The sequence below is a fragment of the Bison bison genome, unplaced genomic scaffold, assembly GCF_000754665.1.
Source record: "Bison bison bison isolate TAMUID 2011002044 unplaced genomic scaffold, Bison_UMD1.0 scf7180017864041, whole genome shotgun sequence".
Taxonomy (NCBI): domain Eukaryota; kingdom Metazoa; phylum Chordata; class Mammalia; order Artiodactyla; family Bovidae; genus Bison; species Bison bison.
Genome location: NW_011494613.1, coordinates 6,451,564 through 6,460,212, shown reverse-complemented (window position 1 = coordinate 6,460,212; position 8,649 = coordinate 6,451,564).

The window sequence follows — 8,649 nt, the reverse complement described above, 5'->3', positions numbered from 1 at the left end:
CCCATAGGCAAGGTTGTTTGCTGTACATCAAATTAGCAACATGGGCAAGATGTAATTTACACTTGCTTTCAGGCAATGTAGAGACAGAATGCTTAATTATTTATTAATGAAGCCTTAATTAATCTTCTGAAATTCATTTGTTTGAGAAATATGGGCTTTATCTTACAAGGCAAAATATCAAGTAATTAGCAATATAAAATTTTTACTCTGTTGAAAATTCAAGTGCGCACCTAACGTCCACAATCTGTATGCAATGATGCTAACACGAATACATCAATTATTCAATCTCCATTACTTACAGAACTGATTTATAATGTAGTAAAAGGGCATAACTTGTATGGTCTAGTTATTTTTAAGTCGTTAATAAGCCTCCATTTGCTTTAGAATATATATATATATATTTACATATATGTAATTTAAAATTAAGACTACTCACATATTACATTTTAATTAGATTTCATGACAATGGATGGATTTTTGCTATCATTTCTGTCTCAGATAATGATATCTGTTATAGAAAAATAGCATAAACTGGTATGTGTCTATGGAGAAAAGTTATGAGCCACATATTACATATATTATTTATAAAAATCATGCTTGGCTTTCGTGATTTAATAAAGAAATATAATGTTAAATGTTAAAATACTGAATTCTCCTTTAAAATGTGTCCTTCTAAAATATTTTTATAATACCAAGTTCTATTTCATCAGAGAAAATGTTGAGGACATTTTATAGATGAAAGAATTATTTGAGTAAACTTGCCCAAGGTGAGAGGCTAAAAATGTGGCAGATTAAGACTTGCAACCAGGAGGCCAAGTTCTTTTTTTTCAAGCAGATAATATATTTTCTCCAAGAACCTTGAAGACACAGGTCCCTTAGGTTTTCCAAGACTTTACTTTCGTCTAAGAAACCAAGTAACTTAGCCAGATACCTTTCATGTCTGTTTCATATTCAAAAAGCATATCTTAGTACTTATTTCTAAAGAACTTGTTGCTTTTTGGTGTCTCACTTAAGAAGGTGCTTTTATATTTTTTTTTTTGAAAGCAGGAAGAGATGACTCTTGAAATAAATAAAAAATACAGTGAGACATTATATGTAATTTCAAATACAGTTCAAAAAAGAAATACTGAAGCTATCTAGAATACCGAGAGGGAAACTTACAAAGCAGATAGAATTTGCTCATGATCTTGGAAAAAATAGAAGGGTGTAGATGAATGAAAGGGAGTCCAGAAAGAATTTTCCGTGTAGTGCTGATGGTGGGCACAGTAAAAGCTGAGCAAAGATATGACAGGAAGACACATCAGGCCTTATGCTAAAGATAAAGAGTAGGTCCATCTCATGCCACTTGAGAATATGCTCAATTAAGCTGCCTGATTGTATGTTACAGTAGAGAAGTAACTTTTTCCCCCCACAATTCCTCCTTGTATATGATAACAGTTAAGAGAAAGACAAGAAAGTCTTTTTATAGAGTACAGACAAGTAATACATCAGATCAGATCAGATCAGTCACTCAGTCGTGTCTGACTCTTTGCGACCCCATGAATCGCAGCACGCCAGGCCTCCCTGTCCATCACCAACTCCCGGAGTTAACTCAGACTCACGTCCATCGAGTCAGTGATGCCATCCAGCCATCTCATCCTCTGTCATCCCCTTCTCCTCTTGCCCTCAATCCCTGCCAGCATCAGAGTCTTTTCCAATGAGTCGATTCTTCATGTGAGGTGGCCAAAGTACTGGAGTTTCAGCTTTAGCATCATTCCTTCCAAAGAAATCCCAGGGCTGATCTCCTTCAGAATGGACTGGTTGGATCTCCTTGCAGTCCAAGGGACTCTCAAGAGTCTTCTCCAACACCACAGTTCAAAAGCATCAATTCTTCGGTGCTTAGCCTTCTTCACAGTCCAACTCTCACATCCATACATGACCACAGGAAAAACCATAGCTTGACTAGCTGGACCTTTGTTGGCAAAGTAATGTCTCTGCTTTTGAATATGCTATCTAGGTTGGTCATAACTTTCCTTCCAAGGAGTAAGTGTCTTTTAATTTCATGGCTGCAGTCACCATCTGCAGTGATTTTGGAGCCCAGAAAAATAAAATCTGACACTGTTTCCACTGTTTCCCCATCTATTTCCCATGAAGTGGTGGGACCGTATGCCATGATCTTCGTTTTCTGAATGTTGAGCTTTAAGCCAACTTTTTCACTCTCCACTTTCACTTTCATAGCAACACACAAAAATTAAAACATTTTCAATTTTACAGTACAATATCTTGAAGAGTTCAGTAGTACAGTACAACAGCTGACTTACAGGGGCTCGAATCAAGTGAATAGGCAAGAAGAGTTACTGACTGGAGGAGGGAGAGGAGGTGGGAGACAGTAAAACTGAAGGATCATCAGCAATACGGGAAAGACAGCAGGCTGCAATTTCACTCACACCTGATGTTGATGGCACAGGTTCTGGTTCCTTGCTGGAGTCAATTCTACTTTCTTGCAAAAAATGATACAGTGATGTCTGGATAGTAGTCTTTTGTCTCTCATCATAGATGACATGGTATTACTGGATTACATTCTGAATGGCTGCTGCAACCTTCCTGTATGGTTTAAAGTTTGGGTCCTATGCTTCAAAAACTAACAGATCCTCTTCAAATAAAGAAATCTCCTTGCCGCTTACCACATTGTGAATCTCTTTGGTTCTTCAGTAGTACCAGCTATTGATACATCACCACTGCGTTTATGCTTGCTTCCAGATATGCTAGGCTTGAAATAAATATATTGTACTACTGTACTCTATACAGTACTGTAAAGTACACAAAAGCGATATATAGAGGATGCACGCATATGACAACATATGCCAGATGCATGAACTAACTTACATGATTTGACATGTGAACACACGTTCAGATCTTAAAAGTTCCCAGCTTGAAGATTTTTATGCAGTTTGCATCTCTTAATCTCACATGTTGCTGCTGCTGCTGCTAAGTCGCTTCAGTTGTGTCCGACTCTGTGCGATCCCAGAGACGGCAGCCCACCAGGCTCCCCCGTCCCTGGGATTCTCCAGGCAAGAACACTGGAGTGGGTTGCCACTTCCTTCTTCAATGCATGAAAGTGAAAAGTGAAAGTGAAGTCGCTCAGTTGTGTCTGACTCTTAGCAACCCCATGGACTGCAGCCCACCAGGCTCCTCCTTCCATGGGATTTTCCAGGCAAGAGTCTTGGAGTGGGGTGCCATTGTAGCTAGAATAGGAAAAAGGAGTCCAGAATGGAGGTGGCTAACAGAAAAAGAAGGGAAAAGCCTGCGAAAATAGAACAAAGGAAGGTCCGAGGATCAGAGTGAGGACCTCAGGTAAAAAAGCAATTTATGCCATCTATTGTACCCCTTGATTCTGAAAAACTTGTGGTTTTCAAGAAACGTGTGGTTTCTTGAGTCAAGTATATAAAACATAGCATATCATGTATTTCCCACCATTGTGAAGACCTGATCACAGGTCTGATCACAATAGTTATGCCATCTATCGTACCTCTGAAAAACTTAATGCTTAGCACTAATTTCACTGATGAATATATGCATTCACATTCATTGGAATGAATGTAATGTTAAACAAATTTCTCTTAAAAAAATTACAACCATGTGTCAAAATTATATTTGGAACTTGAAGAGAGAAGAAAAATAAGCCCCAGCTTGGGGAGGATGGGTATGGAGGGAGAGAAGAAGCGGTAGTATAAATAAGGAGGTAGTAAAATCCTGGACTATCTGCCTAAATGTTTCTAAACTATCTTATCAGTTGACTAGTGATCCTAAATTTACAAAGAATTTTAATTTCATTAAGGTCTATCAAAATATCTTTCAAGTATTTAATTCAGAATACCAAATACACCCACGAATGGCTGAATTACAAGGATGTTCTGTATCCAAAAGACTTAGGACCATTTTCTTTCTTCAGTTTCAGTGAATAAAGATCTGCTTACTTCTGAAAAAGTTATTAATTGGATTTGGTGCTTATTTTATTACTTTTAAAATTCCATACAGATACTGGCTAATTTATACAGTAAATATACAATCATAATTACTAGTAATATTGTAAATACATTGATATGATTCTCTTAAGTAAATTTACTACATTAAGGGAAATTTTCCAAACAAAAATGTCTTTGCAATTTAATTTCCATGGTAGATATTTCAGTTAGTCTTTGGACCTGAAATTTTATATTTTGTATGTTTGAATTTATTTGCCTTCTTCTTTACTCCTCTCTCCCCTCTTCTCTCTCTTTTGCAAGTGTAATGAGAAGCATTAACACAGGTAAAGTTCTTGGTCTGGTTTGCTCTAACAAGTGACGCATATGAACTAAGGTAACAGAATGAACTTCTGTCAAGACAATTCCTAAAATTAGGAATCCAGAGCTATATTTTTCATTACTTCTATTTTCTCAGAAATTAAAATAATGTTATTTTACTGCCCTATTACTACTTCTTACGTTTAAAGGACAGAAATTAAGAATCCAGTGTTGCCTCTCAAGGTTTTCCCATATGTTTCTTAATGTGAGATCATGTTACTAGAATCGCGAGTGAACTAAACCATTTAGTTGATACTGGATAAACACCCTGGTACTGATAGGATATTTTAGGTATATATGAAGGGTTGATCTTGTTCCATAGTTGCATAGCTTGTTGTAGCTAATAAAATGGAATTTATCTGTAATTGTGGAGCTCCCAGAAGCTTAAAAAAAACTATATGAAAGTAGATTCACTCTTATTGAAGCTATGAACACAACTATATTTTAATGAAGAATGCCATGAGCCAGTAGAGACTTCAAATAATATTTGTTCTATTTATGTGTGGAACTAAGTCATAGCTTTTACACACTAATTTTAGACCCTGACAGAGAAAAAAACCTAAAAAATATGTTTAATTGTTTTCAAATGTGGAATGGTTAAAAATAGTAAATTTAACTTTTTTTTTTTCTCAAGGAGGCTGTGATTTTTCTAAGCTTGATCAGAGGAGTAAATCACTCCTATTGTTATTGTTATTGCTGTTCAGTCCTGCCTGACTCTTTGTGACCCCAGGGACTGCAGCACACCAGGCTTCCCTGTACTTAGCTATCTGAGTTTGCTAAAACTCATGTGCATTGAGTTGAGGATAACATCCAACCATCTCATCCTCTGTTGCCCCCTTCTCCTCCTGCCCTCAATCTTTCCCAGCATCAGGGTCTTTTCCAATGAGTTGGCTCTTCACATCAGGTGGCCAAAGTATTGGAACTTCAGCTTCAGCATCAGTCTTTCCAGTGAATAATCAGGGTTGATTTCCTTTAGGGTTGACTAGTTTGGTTTCCTTTCAGTCCAGGAGACTCTCAAGAGTCTTCTCCAGCACCACACTTCAAAAGCATCAATTCTTCAGCACTCAGCCTTCTTTATGGTCCAACTCACATCTGTACATGACTACTGGACCCTGATGCTGAAAAGGAACTGAGATAATTCTGTTGTTTTAGAGGTTGCACCCAAGTACTATATTTTGGACTCTTCTGTTGAATATGAGGGCTACTCCATTTCTTCCAGGATATTCTTGCCCACAGTTGTAGATATATGTTCATCTGGATTAAATTTGCTCATCCCTGTCAATTTTAGTTCACTGATTCTTCAAGTATCAACCATTTTTCATCTTTTGCTTGACCACATCTAATTCACTTTGATTCATGGACCTAACATCCCAGGTTCCTATGCAATATTGGATAGAAAGATAGCAATCTTTACAGCATCAGATTTTACTTTAGCCACCAGACACATCAGCAGCTGTACATAATTCCTGCTTTGGCCCAGCCACTTCATTCATGCTGGAGTAATTGCTCTCTACTCTTCCCCAGTAACATACTGTACACCTTCCAACCTGCAGGGCTCGTGCTCTGGCATCATTCAGTTTTGTCTTTTCATACAGTCCATTGTCAGGAGCCGCATTAGGCATTACTGACAAAATGGAGGCACGGCCCCCAGCCCCCTCTCCTCATTCCATAGGCACAGATCCCGGGATGAAGGAGTTAGGCCTTGTAATTCTGACTTGTCTTTTCCTCTGCTTGGCTGAGTTGACTGAAAATGAATATTAAGGTGCTTATTGTTCTTGAGAGGAGCATGAGAAGGCACAAAGCCTTCTGAAGCATTGCTCAGAAAATAATTCATAAAGTTAATCATTGACATTTGTTCAAGGACTTTTACAAAAGAGTGTTCCAGGATGAGCACATAGGCCGTAGCTTGAGGCCATGGAAGGGATTGCTATCTGAAGTCTATTTGTGAGGAGAATGTTTATGGCAAAGGAGTTTACTGAATTTAGGGCTTGCTGTTGCTAAGTCACTTCAGTTGTGTCCGACTCTGTGTGACCCCATAGACGGCAGCCCACCAGGCTCCTCCATCCCTGGGATTCTCCAGGCAAGAACACTGGAGCGGGTCGCCATTTCAAATAATTAAAACAGTTAGAAGTTAAAGATTTAAGGAATGTTGTAAACTTAGTATTTTTTACTATAGCTTATAGAAGTTAGGAATTTTTAGAGACACTATAGCTAGACGCCTTTTTAAGAGATAGTGAGCTCAGGGTGTTAGGGGCAAACAGGATTTAGGAAGATAAGTAGTAAACTAAGGAATGCAGTATGAGTTACAATGTAATCACAAGTTAACTATAGGACACATTAGAGGGAGTAGATAACATGATAAGGCTGATTCCCGGAGAATCACTGAAGCAGGAACTCTGTTTGAGGAGCAACAGTGATTTATGGAGATAATAAATCTGGGAGAGGGGGAACTGAACATGTCAAACCTCTGGCCTAATGTTTTTGTAAAAGTATAAAAGAGAATCTTAAACTTGAAATAAACAGGCAGTCCAAGAAAAATGAGAGGCTGTCTCATTCGCCGACACTGTCCATCTCTTCAGATTGAATCCCTGGCTGCTGGAGTTGGACTCCGGCAGTCCATGGATTTCTCATGGCAAGAATATTAAGTGTGTTGCTATTTCCTTTTCCAGTGGACCAAGTTTTGTCAGAACTCTTCCCTATAACTGGTCTGTCTTGGATAGCCTTGAACAGCATGGTTCATAGCTTCATTGAGTTACTCAAGTCCCTTCACGACAAAGTTGTGATCTATGAAGGCAATCCATTTAGTATTTACTACGTGCCAGACACTGTTCAAGGCCTGACAGCAAAGTTATTTCAAATTAACTCTCTTGTAATGGTTACTTTTTTGTTTCAACTTGACTAAGCCATGAAGTGACCAGATATGTGGTCAAACATTAATGGGTTATGTGAAATTAACATTTAAAGTCTAAAGTGATTAGACTCCACAATGGATGGGCATCCTCCAATCAGTTGAATACCTGAATAGAGAAGACAGGTTGACCCTCCTATGAGTTAAAAGGGAATTCCTCCCATCTGACTGGCTTCTGCCTGGGACATCATTTTTTTTTTTTTTTCCTGCCTTCTGACTCACACTGAAAAATTATCTTTCCCTTGACAACTTCCATAATAACATAAGATATTTGCTTATATTAATCTCTTTATGTATGTGTGTGCATACATAGCCTCTCGGTTATGTTTTTCTGGAAAACCCAGACTAACCTACCTACAGATCTTTAAATACTTTTGCTATTAAGTTGATTCTTTCTTTCTTTTAAACTTTTTTGGCATTGTTTTTCTTTTTTTTTCCCCACAAAGATACTGAAAATGAGAACTTAAATAACTTGTCCAAGTCCGGACAATTAGTAAGTGAAGAAGCACAGCTACAAAGCCAACTTTGTCAGACTCCACAAACATAGTCTATCTATTACACAATACATCTCTATTCTCAAGGAGATTTTTTGCAGACATTCTATGTGCATTAAATCCCTTAGATACTCATAACTTAAAACAATAATATTTAATAACTTTATAGATTTTAAAAATAATTTGTGGGCTTTAACTAATTAAGCTTCAATTGCAGCTAAAGTTTTCTAGGAAACTTATCATTAAAAATGGACTTCCCTGGTGGCTCAGATGGTAAAGCATCTGCCTACAATGTGGGAGACCCAGGTTCAATCCCTGGGTTGGGAAGATCCTCTGGAGAAGGAAATGGCAACCCACTCCAGTACTCTTGCCTGGAAAATCCTATGGACAGAGGAGCGTGATAGGCTACAGTCCATGGGGTCACAAAGAGTCGGACACGACTAAGAGACTTCACTTTACTTCTATCATTAAAAATAGGTTAGATTCTTACATTTCCTGGTGACTCTAAAGTATTTAAGATTGCCTCTATGTCATATAAACCATATTAATGAATAATATAAAACAAAATTAAAGGGATTTTATTCAATTACATGTATATTTCATGTGCAAAATACAACAGATGGAAATTAAGCTCATGAATGCACTTGTATACCTATAGATTAATTAAATTCTACAAAGTCATGGTAGGAAAATTTCTTGTCATGCACAAGATTTACAAAACAAGAGAACAGTGCCATGAGGAGTATCAACTTTTGCCTGAAGGAAAGAAAAATATTATGCTCATTTCCTAGTAATATAAATTTAAGTCAAAGTTGTGAATTTATTCATCTCTTTTCTATTCACATACGGTATGCAAGAATTTTCTGAAATATAAATGCCATGTTTAAACATTTCCATGTTTTCATAGACATTGTCAAAGTGACGC